Genomic DNA, 23,034 nt, shown 5'->3' on the forward strand with positions numbered 1-23,034 from the left:
GCTCCAAAGACTGGCCAAGCATTAACCAGCTCCCTCCCGCTGCCTGGAGCCCAGCCCCTCCCCTGGAGAAGTTCACAGGCACAGGTGGCAGCAGGATGTCAGAAAAGCCCAGGGCAGGTGCCCTGCTCACTCTGGATGCTCCAAGTCAAGAGCAGGGCCGACGCCTTCCTCTTTGCCCGCCAGGTAGCAGGGGCCTGCTTGGGGATCTTTGGGACAGGAGAAAGGTCACGTTCACTTCCTTGCTGTCTGAGGTCTGCCCTGGGCAGAATGTCCTCCTGAAAGCTCATCTCCCACGCTGGGTGTGGGTTTCCCCGGGCACAGGCGAGGAGAAAGTGAACGAGGGGGGGTTTGGCTGGAGGAAGCAGACCACCTGTGGTGGCCTGGGCATTGGAGAATGTCCCACAGGGACTTCCCGAGGCTTCCATGGCCTTTGGCGGAGACCCACAGCCACTTTCTCCAGTTGCATCCTCAAAGATCTAAATTTGGGGCTTCACTCAGTGATGGGTGGGTGGAAGGTTCTGGAACTGCATAGAGGTGATAGTTGCCAGTCCTGTGAAAACTTACTGCCACTGAACTGTGCAGTAATTAGAAATGGTAAGTTGCATGTTATGTATACTCTACCACAGTAAAAACAAACAAGGGAATTGGGAGAACCCGCCTCCGTTTGTCAGCTTTGCCTCTGGGTCCCCAGCAGCACGGCTGGGGCCCCTGCTGGAGGCTCACCAGGCTGAAACCAAGGTGCTGCCAGCTGCATCCTCCCTGGCCCTCTTTTCCTGCTGCTTGTTGGGCAGGGTCTGCCCCGGCTCCTGGAATCTGCCCTTGGTCCTTGCCCAGGGGCCCCTCCACCTCCAAGCCAGCCCTGCCATCCAGGTCTGACTAGCATTCTGTACTAGCCCGAGGGGGCGCCCTCCGAGAACCTGCGTGATGAGGCCAGGCCGCCGGCCGCCGGCTGATCTCCCTGATGGCAGGTTGGCTGGTTAGTGACTTAGCCGTACCTTCAGGGTCCCTGGTCCTGGGGTAGCGTGGGAAGTCTGCCCCCAAGTCTCCTTGCTGACCAAGTTGCCGAGGTTAGCCTGTTGTCCCTTCAGAGGCCTGCCCACTCCTGGGCTTCCCTGAGGTGATGCGCAGCGGTCCCCAGGGGTCCTGTGAAAGCAGATGCTGGCTCAGGGGTCTGGGGCATCGTGCCCACAGCTCACGCCCCATGCCACCCCCCCGCGATAGGCACTCGCCCACCTCCCCCCCTGACCTGGGGGCCATAGGTCCCCCTTTCCCCTCTGAGGCTGTGCTTCATGCCAACCCTGTAGAAATAGAGCCCCCACCACTGCTGTGCTCAGATGTCACGTGTGTGTGCATGCGTGTGTGCGGTAGTCCATGCAGTCTCTCGTGGAGGCCCGGACGGTGGCCTGGTGGGGAGGCCCCCACTGGCGCTGCCCTCCCTGGGCTCTCCCACAGCAGTGCCCACACCGTCCTGCTTCTGGGTCGCTGGCTCTAGACCCAGAGTCGCTCACAGGAATGTCCAACTGCCAAACCCAGGCCTTTTCAGTGACCCCCCCGAAGCCTGTGTTTGCAGAATTCCAACAGTGTAGTTCAGGGCAGCAATGTGCCTGGCCACACAACTACACACCCAGTTACACACTGTGGTTAGGGGGGGTGCATGACCCATGGGAGGTGGACAGAAAGACCTGGGGTCCTGGGGCCCTGCTGGCATCATGGGGCTGTGTGCCAGCATGGGTCCCTGCCCAAGGAAAAGGCAGACCGCTGGTGTAAGGCCCTGGTTCTCAGAGCTGGGCACAGTCTCACCTGCAGTGTCCGTGGGGAGACCTGCAGTATGCGCGTCTGTCTTCACGGGCTTGTTCAGCCTGCAGAGGATCCAGGCCCCAGCCCCTCAGAGTCACACCTGCTGAAGTCCCACCAAGGAGGGACAAGCCGGCCCAGCGAAGCCAAATCACAACTATTGAGCTGATATTGTGATAGTTACTGTTTTAGCCACCAAGTTTTGGGAAGTTTGCTTCAAAACAATAGGTAAGCAGAACACAGCCAAAATCAAACGTGGGAAGATAGATGGAAGGTCAAGTTCCAGGGGCTGTGCCTGCATCTCTGGCACTGGTCTCTGCCTTTATCCTCACAGGTCTCCTGGGGCCCTGGGCCTGCGGATGCTGGTGGGACCTGCCCATGCCCCACCCTGCACGAGCTGCAGCCTGCAGAGGCCAGAGAGACCCGGTGTGCTTGGCTCGTGAGGGCCCAAGGTGGGCAACCCTCCCAACCCACGGTCAGCGGTGCTGCCCTGCTGGCAGCTTGACATCAGCCACCTGAGTGTACTTACGCCACGGAAATGGGCAAACACCACGAACCAGGACTTTCCCCCAGGACAGCCCAATCGGTCTCTGTGGTGACTGGGTGGCAGAGCCTGGTGCCGCTCTCTGGCCGTCAAGGTGGACAGGCGTGGCCTGGCTCTGTTCACCCTGCCCCTCAGCCCGCGTGGGCGAGGACGAGCTGTGCTGGCCAAGGGCGCTGCCTCACCTCGAGCCAAGCCTGGGTGGAGCTGCTGGCTCATGACCTGGAGGACGTTTATGAGGTGACAGGAAGACTATGCCTTGGGAAAAGCGAGAGAAGGGAAAGCCACTCTGAGAAACGTGGCGTGTCCTGACGGCAGGGTGCCTGGCAGCCCGGCGCTGTCCTTCACGTCCCTGCTTTGTTCCCATCTGTCCCACAGGAAGAGGCCCCTTTCTCGAAACACGATTCAGTGAGAGGACCTGCAGCTGGACCACGCTGCGAGTTGGACGACAGGGCGGCCCCGGGTGTGGTGTGGGGCCTGGGAGGGGGTGGAGGGCAGTGCTGGGGGTGCTGCGGGGTGGGGGCGGCCCCCGTGGACAGAAGGAGCTTCCGTGCCCTGCCTTACCAGGCCGTCACCCTGCTCACGGTGAGGGAACAGGCCTGGTGGCAGCAGGCCCGCAGGAGATTTGGCGGCCAGCTTGGGAGGCCACAGTGATGACACTGACGTCAGAGGTGACAGCAGGGCCCCACCAGCATCCACATGCACCCGCCCAGCTGCGCAGAGCTGCCCCCGGGTTTCTTGACCAGCAGCTGTACGCTGCCTCTCGGGGCGTGCGCAGGCCAGGCCAGCCCGGGCTGTGGGGGGTTCAGAGGGACAGTGACAACCCAGAGGCTTTGGAGCGGGGGCCCTGGGCGGCGAGAGTGGGACCCCAGACAAGGGGGTCATCCGAGGGGAGCCGAGGCGGGAAATGACGCCTCTGGGCCTCTGGGCTGCGTGGGAAGTTTCCTTGGCATTGACTTGGGTCCAGTGATGGAATGAAGTCCCCTGCTGGTGTCCTCTGGGGCCAAGGCCAGGCCAACTTCTTTCGAGAGTGCCTGGGAAGTGGAGAGTTTGCGAGGGTTGCCAGCATGTGCTGCTGCAGATTATGTAAGTTCTCCTTCGGAAAAGATTTGTTTCCCCTTAAGTCATCCAGCCAATTTCAATGTACTAATTTGAAATCACAGGCAGAAGCTCGACCCTGGAGTTGGTCTTGGCCCCACTTCAGGGTGACAAGTGACTTCATGTTTCTTACTGGGGCACAGCGCTGTGAACTGACAGCTGCAAGGCGCTCTTGCCAAAATTCTAACAAGCCTTTAGATCTAAGCTCCAGCTGCAGGAATAACGGGATCAAAAAGCCAGCAGCCAGCCCCAGCCGGGTGGCTCAGCTGGTTGGAGCGTCATCCAAAGTATGAAAGGTTGCAGGTCGATCTCAATGCAGGGAGGGTATGGACGCAGACAAGGGATGTTTCTCTCGCATCAGTGCCTCTCTCTCTCTCTCTCTCTCTCTCTCTCTCTGCCCCCCACCCCTCTCCTTTCCTCTCAGTCTGAAATCGGCAAACATATCCTCAGGTGAGGATTTAAAAAAATCAAAAACCAGCCACCAGGCAAACCCAGACAGCGGCTGTCCTACAGGACAGCTGGCCTGTCCCCAGCTTGTCAGTGTCACAGGTAAAGCATGTGCTCTGGGGACCTGACACCCCAGGGGCGTTACTTACATCCATGAGTGAGGCCCGGGAGGAATCCTCTTTGGGAGAAGCCAGCTGTAGAAGATATTCTTAGCAGTCTGGAACAATTAGGCATTGTGAAAGAGTTCATCTTGGTTTTGTTAAATGTGTGAGTGCTCTTTGGCTGTGGAAGAAACGTGTGACTATTTTCAAGATGCATGCAGAAATATTTCTGGGAGGCATGCTGTGATGTCTGTGATTTGATGTCAAGTTTCTCAGCATTGAAAAAGTAAGTAGGAAGAAGATACACCAATACTGAGGGGGAGATTAATACCCTTAAGTGGTCCTGCCCCCTCCCCTGACTGGGTAATGCAAAATGAAACTTTGTACTTGTAAAATGTAATAATAAGTATCCACATAAATGGTAGAACTAGCCCATGCTGTATGAGGGAAGATTAGGTGGCTCACTCTTTAGAAAGGAGAATATTTGTCCTTACAGCTTCTTGAAAACTTAAGTTTTAAAGGATTGACAAGGCGTGATGGTTAGTTTTATCTCTCAGCTTGGCCGACCATATTACTTCACTCAGATATTCCGTCAAACACACCTGGATGCTACCTTGAAGATATTTTTTAGACGAGATTAACAGGAAGTCAGTAGCGTTTGAGTAAAGCAGACTGTCCTCCGTGGTGTGGACAGGCCTCCCAGATCAGCCGAGGCCCCAAGAGAAAACAGTGTGGTCGCTTGTGGAGGAAGGGATCCTCCTTCCAGACCAGAGCTGCGTCATCCACCCTTCCCTGGGTCTCTGGCCTGCCCTGCTGAATTTGGTCTTGCCAGGCACCAGAACCACATGAGCTGAGTCCTTAAAATAAATATCCCTCTAGATATAATTAGAGAGAGAGAAAGAGAGAGAGAGAGAGAGAGAGAGAGGGGTCCCTTCCTGACTCTGTTTCTCTGGAGAACCCTGTTACTACACACGTGACGTTAAGTAGAATTATGTCAGGAAGCTGCAAAGCATGAGAAGGTGTGGAGGGCCCAGCAGGAGGTAGCTGGCGGAGCTAAGGGTGCAGGTTGTGGGGTAGGGTGGGGATCAGTGTGCGTTCTTATATGAGGCATGTAGGGAGGGCCCTGGGGTGGGCAGGGGACACCGAGACGGTGCTGCCGGCTGTGGACAGGATGGCGTCCCTGCCTCTCCCAGGTCCTACCCGCCGTGTGCGTCTTTGTCTCCTTGGCAGTGAGACCCCAAAGAGCCCTTGTCTCTAACGAGGTGGAGAAGGTTTTAGCTGTACTGACAGTTCTTTTGTAATTTTCAGGTTTTATTCACAAAATCTGCTTGGACTTAATTCTAGCTTCAGTCACTTCTCTTCCCCCGTCCACATTCCCTGTTTGTAGGTCTTTACTTTGAGCCACCGCTGTTTGCCTGGGTAATTTCATGAGTGAGTTTTCCAGGGAGGAAACGTTCTCAGTATAGTTTCTGATCCCCCACGTAGCTGACAGGCAGCAGGGGCCCCTGCAATGGCCTGGCCGGCGCCAGCAGCCCGGGCTCGCAGCCACGACCCTGTGGCCATCCTCATTGTCCCCTGGTGTTCTCACAGGACTCTCTCAGGCCGCTCTGCCTTTCTGTTACTTTCCTGATATTTTATATCCGATACAAAACGTTCATTAATTCTGCTCGAAACCTGCTGACTTCTTTTGTTAAAGAGATTGAGGTCTATCGCCAGCTCAAGGAAGTTTCTTCTATTATATCTTTGATTATTATCTCTGTTCCATTCATTCACGTTTCTTCACCTGGGAAATCAGTTATCCACCTGGCGAGTCCCCAGTTTTTGTCTGTGAACGTCCCTTAAAGTCATCGCCACGTCTTTGTTCCACATTACTTCCTTACTTCCACTGTTTCCATCTGCTCTCATTTCCGTCTGCCAATGCTCCCACTCAAATCCAGTCCATCTCATCTGCACCTCAGCCCTTATTTCCTACGGGTAAGGATTTCTGAAGTTTTACTGAGTGAAACTAGTAGCCTGAGTGAATTATTTTTCCTTCAAAAATTTTTTTACAAGTAGGTGCTGTGTTTTCCTGGGTTTACAAAAAAGAACATAATGACTCCTGCTGGTTTTATTTTTCTTTTCCTTTTTACTCCTTCCTGGTCATCGGAGTTTTATAGAGGCTGGTATTTCCCCTGCAGAGAGAGTGGTTCTTCCCAACCTCCCTCCTTTTTTTCACTTGGTGCTTCTGTTCCCACTGGTCCTTCCATGGATGGTGTTTGCTGCTTGAATTTCAGCTGCTCGGGGGTTAGGGTGGAAGGGGGGCCCCGGGGAATTCCATCTGGGGAAGTTCATGTCCTCATGGCCTTTTCACTTGTGGAGTGAAGCCCAGTGTGGACCACGCCTGCAGCTACTCCTCCTCCCCTTAGCCCCCTTCCACCTGTATCTACCTGCTCCCTGGGCAGCCCTTGCTGCTCACAGACTTACCCAGCTGCTCCAGAGCTTTGCCGCTCAGAAGAGGCCTCCACCCATCCATGAGCCTCCTGCTCAGCCCTCAGGCCCCCATGCCACCTGTGCCCAAGCTGTTGCGGTCCCCTGTCTGGACTCTGCCCTCAGAGCTCTGCCCTCAGCCTTTGCACCAGGGGCTCTGAGGTCCCTGGGCTCCACTCCCCTCTTTGGTGCTTTCACCTTCCTTCCAACAACGCCCCACACACCAGCACCCAGGAGCCTCTGGGTGAGGCTCTTCTCTCCCAGGCCCACCATGCCTGGGTTTCAGTCAGCGATGTGCTTGGGGACACTTTGGCTCAGGGGCCCGTGCAGTGTGTCTGCATTTTGGCAGGCATTCGGAGGAAGAGTTCTAGCAAACAGGCAAGTTTGGGTGGAACCAGAACTGTCAGGGACCCTCGCATAGCTGGCACCAGTTTGCCTCCTGGCCCAGGCCCTTGTCCCAGCATTTTAGACCTGAAGACCTGGGGAGGGCTGGTGGTCTGAAGACACAAGACCCTTGCCCACCCAGCTCTAGCATTCAACACTCCTGCTCCTCCTCCCGCTTCGAGCCCACTGTACAGATGCCCACAGATGAAAGTAGCGGCAAGAGAGGCAGGGCCCAGGCAGGGGAGCCTCTCCCAAACACATGGCACCGTCCCAGGTAAGCAGGCACGTGAGGAGTCAGGAGCCCAAACCAGAGCTTGCGTACCTGGGTGGCTAGTTGTCTTGACTGTGTGCAAGATCTGCCTCAGTTTCCCCCTCTGTAAAATGGAGGCCGTCACAGCACTCCCTCGGTCAGGTGGGCGGGAGGATTAAAATCACTGTGAACACCCACACCCCTCAGAGCTATTTTGTTAACTTTCACCGTTACTGTCGCCCCCAAATAAGACGTAAAACTTCCCAGCTCCTTTGAGGTCCCAGCATAACCTGGCTGATGTGACCTTAGCCCAGTGTGACTGGGTGCCATTTGCCACCTCCTGTGAGGGGCCAGGAGAGGATGAGAGGATGGGGAGGGGTGAAGTGAACTGCTGAACTGCTGCCCCGGGACAGTCTGGCCCTGACCTGTGGCCAGGGCGGATGCAGGGCCCATGCAGGCCCTTCAGGCCTTTCTTGGGAGCGTGGATCTGTGGCGGCAGCCACTTGCCCGTGACAACTGGACAGAAGGACGAGATGTCAGATTTCGAAGGCCTGTGTCCCTGCCCCGTGGACTAAAACAGTGGGGAACAGGGACACAGGAGGGTGGCATCCAGCACCCAAGAGGAGCAGAGAGGAGGGCTGAGACCGGAGTCTGGTGACAGATTCCCTGAGACTAGCTGTGCCTGGCCTGGGCTTGGGGCTCCCACAGTGACCCTTCTCGTAAATTCCCTGTCCGCATCTGCCAGTTTGAGTTGGGTGTCTGTGGTCTGCAGTCACACTGGCATAACCAAGAGCAAGCCCTTCCCCACCTCTCGGTCCCTTCACCAACACAATGTTCTCTGTCACCCAGGAGTTTTCCCGTCCAGTGCAGGACGGACCTGACACCTCACCAAGCCTTCACCATGCTCCTGGCACTCACCCCGCTGTTCCCCCTGGCTCAGCCCTGTACCGTCTCTGGACTCCCTCAGGTCTCCCCAGCACAGACTGAGTAAGGGGAGCTCTGACCACTGAGCCTGGACTCTCTGCATCTTCCTTCCCGCACTAGTTTTTCTTCGTAATGCTGACCGATGCCCTGCTCTTAAACCATCCTTGCACTGCGAGGCAGACCCTGCTTGGTGGTAGAGTAGATGACTGGATACATCAGCACGTGTTTGATACATTGGGAGTCATTTCGCTGCTATTTTATCCAGAATGTTTGCATCTATAGGCTTCCTCAAAGTAGCATGGTTTTCATATGCTGGTTGATGAAGTTATGTTTTCATAAATTAAAGGATGCTTTCCACCTTTTCCTGTTGTCTAAAAAGATTGAAATATCTATTTAAAAAGTAAATAAAATTCAAATGGACTGAATTTTTCCAATGTTAGATATTTAATCACCTGTCCAATTTCTGATATGGAAGTTGGACTGTTCAAATGTTCCAGTTCTTCCAAGGATTGATTTCAGTAACTTCTGTGTTTCCAGAAGAGCAGCCATTTCCTCCATATTTTCACGGGGATGGGCCCGACCCTCTTCATCACCATCCCAAAAGCCCTGGAGCAGGCCTTGCTGCCCAGCCAGGGCTCCCTGCCTGCCCTTCAGGCACACCTCCGGGCAGGGCCAGCACGCCTCCCTCCGGCCCACATCCAGATAGTCGTGTGGCTGTGCTTCCTGACAATAAGGCACATTTTGGGGAGACTCAGCAGGGTGGCCTCTTGCTCAGCACATGCTGCTATTACCTCACTGCCCCCGGGGTGTTCCTCACCAGATAGGCTGGTGTTTGAAAACCAGTCTAGCTGGTTAATCAAGTCCGGATGGGCAAGCCTGGAGACCCATAGCCTTACCCAGGTGACTTGGCCTTCTTTACTTCAATTGTTGTTGATCAGCTTGGTTTTTTTATGTCTCCTCTCTACTTTGTTTCTTCTAATGTATATTTTATTGATTATGCCATTACAATTGTCCCAATTTTTCCCCCTTTGCCCCCCCTCTGCCTGGTTCCTCCCTTCCCTCCAGCAGTCCCCGCCTTAGTTCATGTCCATGGGTTGTGCGTGTAAGTTCTTTGGCTTCTCCACTTCCTATACTGTTCTTCACATCCCCCTGTCTATTCTGTACCTGACAATTATGCTTCTAAATCCCTATACGTTTTCCCCCATTGTCCCCCTTCCCCTCCCTGCCGATAACCCTCCATGTGATCATCTCCATACCTATGATTCTGTTCCTGTTAAAGTAGTTTGCTTAGATTGTTTTTGTTTTTTAGATTCAGTTGTTGATAGTGAGTTTGTTATTTTAATGTTTATAGTTTTGGTCTTCTTTTTCCTAAAGAAGCCCCTTTAACATTTTGTATAATAAGGGCTTGGTGATGATGAACTCCTTTAACTTGACCTTACCTGGGAAGCACTTTATCTGCCCTTCCATTCTGAATGAAAGCTTTGCTGGATAGAGTCATCTTGGATGGAGGTCCTTGCCTTTCATGACTTGGAATACTTCTTTCCAGCCCCTTCTTGCCTGCAAGGTTTCTTTTGAGAAAGCAGCTGACAGTCTTACGGGAACTCCTTTGTAGGTAACTGTCCTTTTCTCTTGCTGCTTCTAAGATTCTCTCTTTCTGCCGTGACTCACGGGTTCCATTCCTGTGCCAGCAGCTCCAGTGACACATGACTGAACGCCTGGCCGGTGGCTCTCAATTTCAGATCTTGGAGACAAGCACCTGGGGGGAAAAAAAAAGATTCTCTCTTTATCTTTAATCTTTGACATTTTAATCATGATGAGTCTTGGTGTTGCCTCTTTGGGTCCAACTTGTTTGGGACTCTGAGCTTCCTGGACTTGTCTGTCTGTTTCCTTTCCCAAATAGGGAGGTTTTATTTCATTATTTTTTAAAGTAAGTTTTCAATTTCTTGTTCTTCCTCTTCTCCTTCTGGCACCTCTACGATTTGGATGTCGGCACGTTTGGAGATGTCCCAGGGTCTTCTCAAATTCTCCTTGTTTTTTTGAATTCTTGTTTCTTCATTTTGTTCTGGTCGAATGTCTATTTCTTCCTTATGTTCCAGATCAATGATTTGAATCTCAGCTTCCTTCCCTTCACTGTTGGTTTCCTGTGGGTTTTTCTTTATTTCCTTTACTAGAGCCTTCGTTTCTTCCCTTACGCTGTTGCCGTACTCAGTGAGGTCTTTGAGCATTCTGACCACAAGTGTCTTGAACTCTGCATCTGATAGGCTGGCTATTTCCCCATTGCTTAGTTCTTTTTCTGGGGTTCTGTTCTGTTCCTTCATTTGGGCCATATTTCTTTGTCTCCTAATTTTAGCAGCCTCCTTCTGTGTACTAGGTAGAGCCACTTTGATTCTGTTTTAGCACACCTGTGAAGTCACATGGGGCGGAGACTTGGGTATTTGCCAGGGCGGGGCAACCGAAGCTCCATGTGTGGGGGAGGAGTTAAAAAGAGGAGAATGCTGCTGCTGGCTGACTTCTGGGGTCTTGCCTGGCCCTCACCCCATTTCCAGTCACTTCACCCACTTCCCGTATGCGACTGGTGCCCCTTCAGCTGCTGCCCTGGTTATAGTTCCCAGGGTGGGTAACTTTGCATACGTTCTGGCAGTTTCTTCTGCGCCCCCCCCCCCACACTGGGTTTACAGACAGAAGTGATGAGGCTTTATTTTTCTCAGTGTGGGAGCCCTGGGCTGCGTGGTCTGGCCTGGGGCTGGGCTCACTTGCTCACAAGGTGTCTCCCTGATTTTTATCCACCACATGTGAATGTGGGTCTGCCCATTGTGCCATCTCGCTGCCTCCCTGCACCACACCGAGTCCTCTCTGCGCTGACTCCCCATCTCCTCCAACACATCTGGGTGAATATGACTTCTTTAAATCCTTGGTTGTCGGACTTCCATACAGTTCTGCGTGTTTTTCTTTTATAAGGTAGTTGTGTTCCTTCTTACAGCTGTGCTATGAGGTGAGGCGTGTCTACCTACGCATCCATCTTTTCGGGAAGCAGTTGATCTGCTTTTAATGAAAGGTAAGTTCCTGTAATGTTTTAAGTTCAATTACACTGTAATGTATTCGTCTTTCTTTTTCAGCATTTCAAGTACTGGGCAAGGCGTTTACAACACAAACCAAATGTCTCAAACGCTTAAATTACTCTTGTTTATCTGACAAGTTAAGTTTGTAACAGATCAAGTCCACTTACACATTCTAATACTCTTCTTCAAACTTAAGTTATTTAATATCTCTCAGCTTAAAGTCACAGCTCTAACAGAAATACACGTTGAGGCTATTCCTGACCTTCCCTTTGAAGATGACTAATACAGAGAGGCTGACTAGTGCGTTATTTCCACTACTTTTTGTTTCAGTGCAGCGGAGTTCAATGCTAACCTGGATATGACTATAAAGAATTTAACGAGCTATAAAGCTTAACATTTTATTATGAAAATATATATGTAGTTATGTATAGGTACTTAATTTTTTAAAAATTATTTTATTGTTGTTCAATTACAGTTGTCTGCATTGACCCCCACAACTCCCCCTAGGTCCTCAATTTTTAGAATCGTGGTAAAATACGTATAACACGTAATTCACCATTTTAACCACGTCTAAGTGCACGGCTCGGTGGCAGTAAGTGCATTCACACTGTTGAGCAGCCGTCACCATCGTCCGTCTCCAGAACTTTCCATCCTCCCAAACTGAAACTCCACCCATCAAATAACTTCCCTTCCCCTCAGCCCCTGGCAACCACCATTCCACTTTCCGTCTCTATAATGTCACCTCCTCTGAGTGGAATCCTATGGCATTTGTCTTTTTATGTTTGGCTAATTTCATTCAGCATCACATCCCCAAGGTTCACCTACGTTGTGGCAGAATGTGCTTCCAGAACGTTCTTCCACTTTAAGGTGGAATGATGTCTCATTGTATGGGTGGACCACGTTTTATTTATCCATCATCTTTTGATGGATATTTGGGTTGTTTCTTTCCACTCTTGGCTACTGTGATAATGCCGCTATGAACATGGGTGTACAAATAGCCAAGTCCCTGCTTGCACCTCTTTGGGGCGTAGACCCAGAATTGTGATTGCTAGGTCACGTGGCAGGTCTGTGATGAAGGTTTTGAAGAACCATTATGCCGTTTCCCACCAAGGCCGCACCATTTCACATGCCGGCCCGCGAGGGTTCCAGTTCCTGCGTATCCTTGCCAACACTCTCTGGTTTTGTTTTATTTGCTTCTTGTTGTTTCAGTATTAGCTGTCCTAGTGGGTGTGATGTTACATCTCATCACGGCTTTGATTCACATTTCCCCAGTGATTAGTGATGTTGAGCATCTTTTCATGTGCTTATTGCCACTTTTTATATCTTCTTTGCAGATTTTCTATTGAAGTTCTTTGCCCATTTTTATTTATGTTTAGAGAGAAGGGAAGGGAAGACGAAAGAGAGGAAGAGAAACATTAATCGGTTGCCTCTTGCACGCACCCCAGCTGGGGACCAGGCTCACAATGCAGGCATGTGCCCTGACCTGGAATCAAATCAGTGATTTTTTGCTTTGTGGGACGAAGCTCAGCCAACGGAGCCACAACAGTTAGGGCTTCTTGCCCGTCTTTAAATCAGGATTGTTTGGTGGGAGGTTGGGGAGGGGGGCGTTGTTGTTTTTGTTGAATTTTAGGAGTTCATTATGTATTCTGCATATTAGTCCTTTATCAGGTGTATGCCTTGCAAATATTCTCTCTCATTCTGTGGGCTGCCTCTTCCCGCTGATGACTGTATCCTTTGGTGCAGAAGAGTTTTCAGTTTTGACACGATCTAATTTATTTGTTGTTTTCTTTTGTTGCTTGTGCTTTTGGTGTCAAATCCAAGAAATCATTGCCCAATCCAAGGTCACGAAGCTTTTCCCCTATGTTTTTGTTTGAGAGCTTTGCAGTCTTAGCTCTTACTCAGGACTTGGGGGTAGCTCGAGTTAGCGTTTGGATGTGGTGTGAGGTGAGGTTCCAGCTTCACTCTCCCACATGCAGACACGCTGGGGGCTTTCTCAGGAAGAGTTCACCATGCTGTTTTGCTGGAGATTTCCCTGCACTCTGGTTGTGCTTGACGTCTGACTGAGCTTCTGCAGGCTGTGGAGCTGGGCAGAGTGAATGTTAATCAAGGCCATTTGTTTAAACTTGGCTTGGATTTGTGAGGAATATACTTAAAGACAGACCGAGTCAATCGAAATGGATCTCAGCTAAAAACAATGAAAGTTCACACGGACAGAAACCCAACTGTGTGAACGTTCTCTGGGGGCCACTCCCGCCCAGGTCCTAGTGTCAGAGGCCACGTGAGAGTGGATGATGTGGCAGTTCTGGTCTCATTGTCATTGCGGAGTCACCGATCTCGATCTCGGCAGTCCTGAGGCTGCCCTGTTGCTGCTCCCACCCACCTCCTCCTGCCTGTCTCCGGGGTCCTGTCCCCTCACCATCCCAGAGAGAGGACTTGGTGGCCTTGGCACCTGGCTTGTGTGCCCCCCACCAAGGTGGCCTGTGATTCCCCCTCTGTGCATTGACCCAGGCCATGCTTATCCCTGGTACTCACATGCATGAAGGTGTCTGTGGCTGCATGTTCCCATGCGTGCCCACGTGTGCCCTTGTGTGTGGACTTGGTGAGCAGCCAACTCTCAGCGCTCTCCAATCCGGCAGCTCCTCAGCTCCGTCAGGTGCCAGGCCCTCCTTTCCCCTGCTGGGCTGGGTGCTCCTTGAGGATAAGGGCTCCACCTGCCATCATCTTGTCCCTGTCAGAGGCTGGTGACACCCAGCACACACAGGCCCCTAGAGTGGGGGCGAGAGTAGGCTATGCATTTGCGTTCATCTCTTCCCAGTGAGCTTCTCCTAACACATTTTTATGTGTGATGGTCTTTTCTTGAACTCCTTACTTTTCGGCAGCTAAATATGCAAATCAATGGAGAACGAAGGTCGCTTTTTTTGACCGTGACTCCAAGGCTTTAGGTGCTAAAATCTTTTTCTGGGTTGTGAGCATCATAATAATTATCATGCTTTCGATGGAGAGGACCCACTCGTGATTGCTTGGGTAAGTGATCACCACGCGTAAGAGCCAGGTCTTCCCGGGAAAAGTGACTCCCTGTGCGAGCCGAGGCCCATTCTCTTACCACGAGGTCGTGCTTGCAGAGACAAGCTTTCAACAGCCCAGAGCTCAGCAGCAATTCTGTTTCCTCCCTCATTTCTACAGGGGGAAGCGTTTTGTGGCAGCAAAAGTTAAAAAATGTCAAATTAAGCCCATGAATGCGTTCCTAGGTCAGTGCCTGAAGTCCCGGGACAAACGGGCTGCGAGGTCCTGCCAGGTGCCAGCTCAGTGAGCCCCCCCCCCCCCCCCCCACTGCCTGCACCGGGGATTTCCTCAGTTGCAGCAGCTTTGGGAGCCGTGTACCTAAGTGTCTAACTTCTGGGCAGCCACCTGAGGCTCTGCTCAGATACAGGAGGTGGCTTTGGTTCCTAGTTAATCTTACATTTCAGAGAGGCTCCCAGTTTAACCCTGCCTAGTCATAAAAGGGCGGGAGAATATTGTTAAAGTTTGGTGCATTTCTCTGCTCAGTATTTTTGCCTTTTATGTGCCTCGAATATATTTTTGTCAAAACCCCAGAGCTGCAGACTTTGTGCCCCGTGAGTGGAAAACATCTGCCTGTCATTCTCCTCTTGTCCCACCAAGTGACAAATGGAATTTTCTGTCTGAGAAACAGCCGGGTTTCATTTGTCGATTCATGGACACGGGTTAACATGAACTTCAGAGAAGATTCCAGAAGCCACTGGGATGTAAGTCATGGAGAACGTGCTGCCCAAACACAGCAGCGGCCGGGACGGGAGTGGTGTACACCCCACGTAACTCATGCACTCAGGAGAAACCTCAACACGAGCCAAGTCGGCGCTTCATCCCAATCACATCACCTTAGCGATGCAGCGGGATGCATGGATGCAAGGACGAGCCATTTGCTACAGAGGGGAGCGATGCAGGCTGGAGTGCCTGGCGAACTGTGTGTGCAACAGTGCATGTGTGCCCATGCGAGTGCACGCACGTGTGTGTGCAAGGGCACTAGAGGGAACGCAGCTCTGGCGTCCAGCTTTGGGGAAGAATTGCATGAGACTCAAGTGTAAAGCAGGTGAACACAGCTGATTCTGTCAAGCACACGGTCGAACTACCCGTGCGCTGAGTGAACTACAGAGGCCAATGCAGCTCATACCTGCTGCTCCGGAGCCCGGGGTGGGAGGGCACCTTCACTTTGTGGGCAGAGTGTGTAGAGTGTGTAGACTGTGGCCGCGCGGGAAATCAGTCTACCCACCCTGGTGGGCACCAGAGCCACTGGCCCGAACCCTTTGGCTATCCCAGCTGGGTCATACCTTCAGGAGGAGTGCAGAGAGCCGTGGACAAGGTCGGGCTCTGTGTCTGCGGAGGTGGTATTTGTGCCTTGCTGTCTGTGCTGTGACTCAGGGTCCTCCCCCCAACACCCAGGTCTGGATCTCTGACCACAGAGCCCAGAACAAGCCCAAGAGCAGGGACCAGGGGCCCCTCCGAAAGTCTCCTCCAGAGAGGAGCATATGGAAGTGGAAGTTCTGCCATCTGGCCCCCTACCTGTGCCTCTAAAAAGTGTTTGGTACTTCTGTGCCCCCAGCTTGAAGGCCACAGCCTGTCCCGGCCCCTGAGCCCCCGGTTGCTTGGCCCTCGGTTCAACTCATCCACTGCGCCGGCACCTGCGTTACATGCACTAAATACAGGTGGGCCTCTGCCCGCAGCCAGCGCTCTTTTTTTTTAATCCAGGAAATGTGATTAAAGAATAGCTACACTTAGCTTAAACAAAAAGAAAAAAAACCCTGGCCGGGTGGGTCAGATGGTTGGGGTATGGTCTTGTACACCAAAAAGTTACAGGTTCGATTCCTGGTCAGGGCACATACGGGAGGCAACCAATTGACAATTGTTTCTCTCTCACATCAGTGTTTCTCTCTCTCTCCCTTCCTCTTTCTCTAAAATCAATAGACATATCCTCAGGTGGGGATTTTAAACAAAGAGAAAAAGAAGAAAAAGAAAAGAACATTGAAGTCCAAAGAGCTTGTTAAAAAAAGCTATCTGTGTCTCCACACCCAGAGATGACAACTCCTGACTCCTCTGAGAGTCACTGCCGCTGTTCTTCATATTTTTCACCTTCAGATCCTTTCCTGTGTAGCTGAAAACCTTTGCTACTACGTCTGGTTGTCCTGGGCTGAGTGATCTGCTCCTGGAACCCGTGGGGATGCGGCCTTACAGGGCAAAAGGGACTCTGCAGACGGGATTAGCTTAGGGATCTTGAGATGGGCGGTGAGCCGGAGAGAAGGAGACAGGAAGGGCAGAGAGAGAAGATGCAAGGATGAAAGCAGAGGCCAGAGAGGGAGAAAATGTCACCCTGATGGCTTTGAAGACTGAGGGAGAGGCCAGCAGCCAAGGAGTGCAGGCTCCTCTGGAACCTGGAAAAGGCAAGACATAGATACCCCTTCTCCCTACCCTTCGGAAGGAACCAGCCTGCTGACAGCTTCGTCCCAGCCCACGGAGCCTGTCTGTGCACTTCTGACCCGCAGAACCCCACGATAATAAATTTGAGTTGTTTTAAGCCACCAAATTGGGGTGATTTATTCTAGCAGCTACAGGAAATGAATACACACACTATTATGAAAGTTCCATAAAATATGCCTTAGTAGTTACAAAAACTCACATAAAAAGACCACATTTAAGAAGAGCCAAATAAAACAAGAACTAATTATTATTTGTCATATCCTAGGAAACTAAAAGAGCTGCCAATACATCTTAACGAGTGGAGTGGACTTGATCTTGGCATTTATCTGGCCGCCTACGACGACTTTTGTTTGCGTTGCACCCTTAAGGGTGTCGCAACACTGTGCTCTTACTGGCAGCCGCACCGTCTGAGCCCAGCTGCTGGGTTCCCAGTGTCTAAGAATCCCAGGCTCCAGCCAGCTCCGCATGTGGTGGGGTGACCGGGGAAGAGACCAAGACCTCGGGACTGTGCCAGGAAGGCATTTATTTGCACGAGCTGGGGCAGGGAGGACGAAGGAGGAAGCTCCCCATTCCTTCCCATCTGTCTGCACATCGCTGGGGTTCCTGCAGTCCCCAGAAAATGTAACCACCACGATGCAGGGTACTTTGCTACGAGGAGCTGTTGGGGGGCCCTTGACACCTTGAGGAAGCTCCCCAACTTCAAAGGTGCTCAGCTCAAAGCGGCCAGTTCCCATTGCAAAGCTGAGTGACTTAATCAGCACAAGAGCTGAGATTGCAGAGGTGGGTGCAGGTGGTGAAGAGAAGTTTTCCTCCCTCCCCACCCCCCGCAGAATGTGAAATTCCCCAGGAATGCTGGTTTTCGTGGTGACATGGGGTATAACTGTTAGCATTCCTGCTGCTTCTTACAAGAAAAACACAATTTGGCCGCCATGGCCTGTAAAGCAAATAGGAAAGTCTCACACAGGCTGTTGAGAAAGAAAACACTCACCGCCCAGGTCTGATATTTTGTGTGGTGTCCTTCAGGGCCCTGCGGGGACTGCCCGGTCTCCTGACAGGACGGGGAGCAATCTCTGAGCTACTGCGGTGAGGTGGGAGGCTCTCTCCTCCCCCTAGAACCAAGGGCCTGAGCTTGGCCGTGGGGCTTCTCTCGATCTGTCTGTGCTGGGTTTGCTGTGCCAGCGTCCTCGCACCAGCTTTTCCTCCCCGTGAGGCGTCTCCGCCAGGAGCGCCCAGACCCTGGCTTCTGGGCAGGGAGTCTCACTTGGCCCAACAGAAATCAGTCCTCACGGTGTGTCCCCGGCCGTCACGCCACAGAGGCAGCTTCAGCACCTTCTTTTGGTCTGAGGTATTCAAGGTCATTTTTCTCATATTGTGGCTTTTTAATTTTCCCCCAGATGTATTGGGTCAATGGACACATAACACTGTGTGAGTTCACGGTGTCTACAAGGTATTGATTCGATACACTTGTGTGTTGCAGAATGATAGCCGCCACGTCCCGTCACATACGAGGTCTGTCTGGAAGGTACCCAGCCATGCACTATGGAACACAGAGACATTTATTGAAGAAGATGCAAAATACAAGAAACATTGTACACAGGACAAGGACACCTTAGTCCCCTTCAAAGCAGGCACCTTGGGACCTCACACAGTTCCCCCAATCGCCATCAGCTGCCCTGTTGTATTTTCCTGAATCTCATCGATGGTCTGAAATCTCTTCCCTTTCAAAGGTGATTTTTGTTTTGGGAAAAGCCAGAAGTCACAGGGCACCAAATCTGGGCTGCAGGGGGGCTGAGTCACCTGGGTGATTTGGTGTTTCACCAAAAAGCTCTGCACGAGACATGATGCACGTTTGTGCCCTGACCAACCCCTCCCCCCGCCCCCCACAGCTCCTGATAACCAGCATTTTACTCCTAATGCCAGTTCACAAAAGATTGGAGTTTTCCCTCAAAGAACCAAAAGAGAAAACTTTCTAAAAATAAATGCAAGAAAGATCCAACTTCTGGGATAAAATTTAAGAACCAGCCCCTTCATTAACACGAGGAGACTCTTCTGTAGAAACACGCCAAGCCCACGTGCCTCCCATGCAGACCGGAGCTTGGGTTACGTAAAGCGTGATGGACAGGAAAGGTGTCCAGCTTCCCCGGGGTCTGCGTGCTGACTAAGCAGGCCTCTCCTGTGCGTTAGCAACGAGCACGTAATCACTGCCGTGGAACCTCGGTTCTCAAACTGCATTCATCCCAGAAGACTGTTCGAGAAGCGGTTTGTGCGAAAGCTGACTCATACGCACGCGTCCTCTCCTTGGTCTGTCTCCTGAGAGACCCACCGCCCATCACACAGGTGTCAGCACGAAAGGGTTGTGGGACCAAGAACCAAAGTTTTGTCCAGCAGCCAAGACATTTTCCCCAAGAACAGCTTGGGAGAGAGCCGCATCGTTGGAGGTGGGAGATGTTCGAGAACAGAGGTTTGACCACGCCGTACAGTTCTGCCAGCTTCCGTCATTTGTTCCGGGTTTCGAGCCAGTTGCTTACACAGAGAAAATGCCTCGTCTTTTACATTTGACATTGACAGGTTAGTGAATATTGGCTCTAAAATGGTGGTTTTCCACCAGGTGACTTTGCCCCCAGGCCAGGGGACACTTGGCAAGGCCTGGAGACATACTTGGTTGTGGCAGCCAGGGTGAGGGGGGCCGCTGGCACCCAGTGGGTCGGGGCCAGGGATGCTACGGGACACCATCCTGGGTGCTGGATGGCCCCACCAGAGGACATTGGTAGTGCTGAGGGTAAGACTGTGTCCTCAGGGGAGGTGACTGGGGGTGGGAGCTCCCTCCCATCCCTCAACTTTGCTATTTCCTTCAGGGTCCTTATTTTCTTCTTTATCTTGGTCTCTCTGCTTGACGTCACAGGTGACCCTAGGTTGTCTGACCTCTTCAAGGAGGAGATGACAGGATCCAGCTGGGACTTACTGACCCTGTGCAGGGCCCCCGAGTTCCGGATGAAGACACACTTGGCTGAATGTGCCCTGTTCGCTCCTGAGACAGTCACCCGCCCCCAGGCCAGGGCTGTCGCCCGCACAGCCTGTGTCGCACCTGGCAGAGCAGGGAGGTGGGACTACCCAAAGTGTCTCCTGTCCCTCGTCCACTGGGTCCCCTTCCCACCTTTAGCCAAGCAGGACAAAACTTGTCCCCACAGCACAGGAGGCCCAAACAAGTTGGGGTGTTTTAAATTTAGGAAATACCAAGGAAGAAGAAAGAGCAAACACTTTCAGAATATACCCGAAGCTCAGACACACCCCCGCTGCCCTTCTCCCCCAACAGAGCCAGGCCAGCTTCACACAAATACGTGTTTCTGGCAGTCTGTTGAGAATGGGTCGCCATCTCGGTGCCGCCTCGCATCTGCCCTGCCCTGTGCTGACCTTTGCTGACTGCTCCCTCCCCCGCTCCAAGTGTGAGGGTGCAGGTGGGGCCCTCCCCTACCTGCTCTACCTGTATAGTGGCCTGGCGCCTCGAGCTGTGAGTACAGGCTGCCGAGCTCCCTGACCTCCACTGTCGAAACAGCAGGCCCCTGCATGTTACCTCCAGCAAGCGGGTGCTCACCAGAGGGCTCTTCCCTGCTGATTTGGGGCCCCTGCTTTCTTTCAGAGACCCTGCAATGTGAGGGACTCCCCTGAGGGCGAGCGGGCTAGAGGCCACACGAGGACGGGGGCTGCGCCTTGGTCCGGAGCCAGCATGGAGTAGGCACTAGGTGCTCGGTGCGGCCTTGCAGAGGGCAGGCCAGAGACCAGCCAGGCAAGTGTTGGAAGCAGGGCTTCCGTGATGGCTAGTGGACCCTGCCCTGTGGCCTGGCTTCTGTTTGCTCTGCCGGGAGCCATGGCCGTGGGGACTTGACCCTATCACTCACGGTCAGAGCACAAACTTGGAATGTGCGTCATGAAACATAAATTCAGTGGCCCCAGTCTTGGGGGCTTTCTGAGTTCTCTGCGTGAGTTTGGGGAAGAGAAATGTTCGTTGGCCTGAAAAACCCCTGGCATTTCCTCCGCAAGCCCAGTCCACTTCTGTCCACGGTCCTGGGGAGACTGCTGAGCATGGAGGCGCTGACGGGGCTTCTGTGGGAGCCCTCCACCCTCCCTGACCACAGAGGAGGTTCTGGAAGCAGCTTTCATAGCAGGCAGGCAGCACAGGCGGGGCGAAGTGGCCTCCAGGGAGAGGCTGGGACCCAGGGCGCTGCCCTCTGTGCCCCCAGCTGTCGGCCTCGGGCTACGTGTGCTCTCTGCTGTTAGCATAGGAGAGGCCTGGTGTCCCGCTTTAGGGCCTGGCACATGCCTGAGGCCGCAGAGTAGCGTGTGTAACAGGTGGGACTCTGGCTCCTGAGCCCCTCCAGGGCGGAGGTGCCCAGGAGCAGGGTGCGCGAGCCCTGTGCACTTGCTACGTCACAGCCATCCCTGCAGGTCACGGCATCCCCAACCCACTGCTCTCTCTTGGGGTCCCTTCCCAAGGCTCTGCTCTACCCCACCTGGCACCTCCCTCCCAGCCCTGTTCCCTTGCTCCCTGTAAATGTGCTTTTTCCCCATACCCTGCTGGCTGTGTTCCCAGGCTGAAGGGACCCAGACATCCTTGGCCCCAGGGCCAACCCAGAAAGGGAGTGAGGCCAGTAGGTCTGCACTTTAGATGGACGTACGATGGGGGGACAAGGAGGGAGCCCCTTCTGCCTGGGCAGGAGGAGCGAGGGCTCCTCCCCCATCCATCGGCGGTTGTTCTTTGCTGAGCACTGATGGTGTGGACGGAGGTGGCTGTAGGCAGACGCGGTTCTGGCGCTGGAGACCCAGGGAGGAGGGTCCTGTGTGGAGCTTGAGGCCTCTCTGAGCAGAGACCAACTAGAGGATGGAGGCTGTGCCCCCAGGTACCCAGGGAGGGGTGTTGGGAGAGGACAGGCGAGGGCAGGGCCCCGTGGCCAGCAGACCCTCTGCAGGTGAAGGCCCTGTGGGAGGAGCAGAGGACAGGGCAGAAGATTTGGGTTTCCTGGTGGTGGTTCAGACTTTCCAGGTGGGAGTGATGCCTGTGGTCTTAGGTGTTGAGGGGCAGATGCAGGCCATGGGAGAAGGGTGAATGCCGGGGGGACAGGGAATAACCATGGGGACAGGCCAGGGCTCTCAGGATGGCTCCTTCCCGAGGTCTCATCCCCATCCCCCTACCCCTCCATACACACAGCAGGGCTGCCCACATCCCGGCCTCCCGGGCCTGTGGGTGCTGTGGACACCTCCTTGGGGTCCCACAGATGCTCAGACCCCCGTCCACTGCACAGCATCCCAGGTCCCCTGTCCCAGGCCTGCAGTCCCTGGTGGCCTGTGATGGACACAGCTGTTGTCTGGAGCCTGGAAGTGATTCTGAGACCCTGAGTGCCAGGAAATTTGGAATCAGCAGCAAGGGTCTGATGACGACAGGGTGTGTCTCGTGGGAGCGGGGGCGCCTCCTGGGGTTTCTGGTTCCAGCCTTTGAAGACACTCACACTCCGTGGGGTACAGGTGGCTGACAGCAGGGCAGACAGCCCTTGTTTGTAGACAGCTGGCTGGAGAGAGGCCCCCAAGGAGACATGCCCACGCCTTCACCCCTCCTGCCGACGGATGTGACCTCATTTGGAAGCTGTCTCTGCAGATGTCCGTAATTTAAGGGTCTTGGCCTGACATCACCCTGGATTTAGGGCGGGCCTGAAATCCAGTTACTTCTGTGCTTAGAAGAGAAAGTAAAGGAGGGTTGAGCCACGTGATGGGTGGCTCCTGGGTGCCTCCAGGGAGCGTCCTCTTATTTAAAGCCGTCCTGTCCCTCTGTGGTGCTTCGTTACAGCAGGAAAGGACTAGAACCTGCAGATAAGCCCTGCCCGGCGGGGGGCTCTCATCCCCACCCCAGGAAGCCAGCTCCCCCCGTTTGTGAATCCGAGTCCTCACCCCCTTTACTGGTGTGACTCTGCTTTCTTCGCTGCTCCTTTGAACTGGCTGGGACACCTCACTGTCCCCTCACTGAAAAAGAGTTAAATGACACTGGTCACGTGGGCTCATTTTTCTGCCTGTGCGAGAGTCCCGATTTTCTTCCATGTGAAGATTATCTTCTAACATGAGTAGTTCAGGGATTGCGAAATGGAAACATCTGATGTAGAGTCGGTCTCCTGGTGGTTGATCAGGGCGCGTCTGTTATTTACTCATGATTTAATAAATAAGTCAAAGTGCTTGTGGGGATGTGGATGAACCCCGAGAGACACTCCGGCCTGAAACCAGAGGGAAGTGACCCCCCGAGAGCAAGTCGGTTCAGGTCTGGTGAGGCCCCGGATGTGGGCCCTGAGGAGGAAACACACACGGGAGCCTCAGGAAACGGCAGGGGACCAGTTCGTCCGGGGTGCCAGTGGCAGGAGACCGGGCGCTTTCCTGATACGGCAGCCCACCCAGTGAGGTCACAGGGCAGGAGCCCCTCAGGCCCACTCCAGGACCTCCATA

General features: G+C 53.3%; 2 long non-coding RNA genes across 3 annotated transcripts; one reads left to right on the plus strand and one right to left on the minus strand.

Annotated features, from left to right (window-relative positions):
* Window positions 1-378: 378 nt before the first annotated feature.
* Window positions 379-2,411, minus strand: LOC128779834 (uncharacterized). Its single transcript, XR_008425908.1, has 3 exons — window positions 2,324-2,411; window positions 996-1,143; window positions 379-574 (listed from the first exon to the last, which is right to left on the minus strand). It is a non-coding gene; the product is annotated as an uncharacterized lncRNA (long non-coding RNA).
* A 7,518-nt stretch (window positions 2,412-9,929) lies between these two features.
* Window positions 9,930-22,736, plus strand: LOC123479651 (uncharacterized). 2 transcript variants are annotated; one of them, XR_006655336.3, is made up of 4 exons: window positions 9,930-11,060; window positions 16,820-17,334; window positions 18,032-19,122; window positions 19,457-22,736. It is a non-coding gene; the product is annotated as an uncharacterized lncRNA (long non-coding RNA). The 2 variants fall into 2 exon arrangements; XR_008426020.2 differs by lacking the exon at window positions 16,820-17,334.
* The last annotated feature ends 298 nt before the right edge of the window (window positions 22,737-23,034 follow it).

Source organism: Desmodus rotundus, chromosome 2, assembly GCF_022682495.2.
Source record: "Desmodus rotundus isolate HL8 chromosome 2, HLdesRot8A.1, whole genome shotgun sequence".
Classification (NCBI taxonomy): domain Eukaryota; kingdom Metazoa; phylum Chordata; class Mammalia; order Chiroptera; family Phyllostomidae; genus Desmodus; species Desmodus rotundus.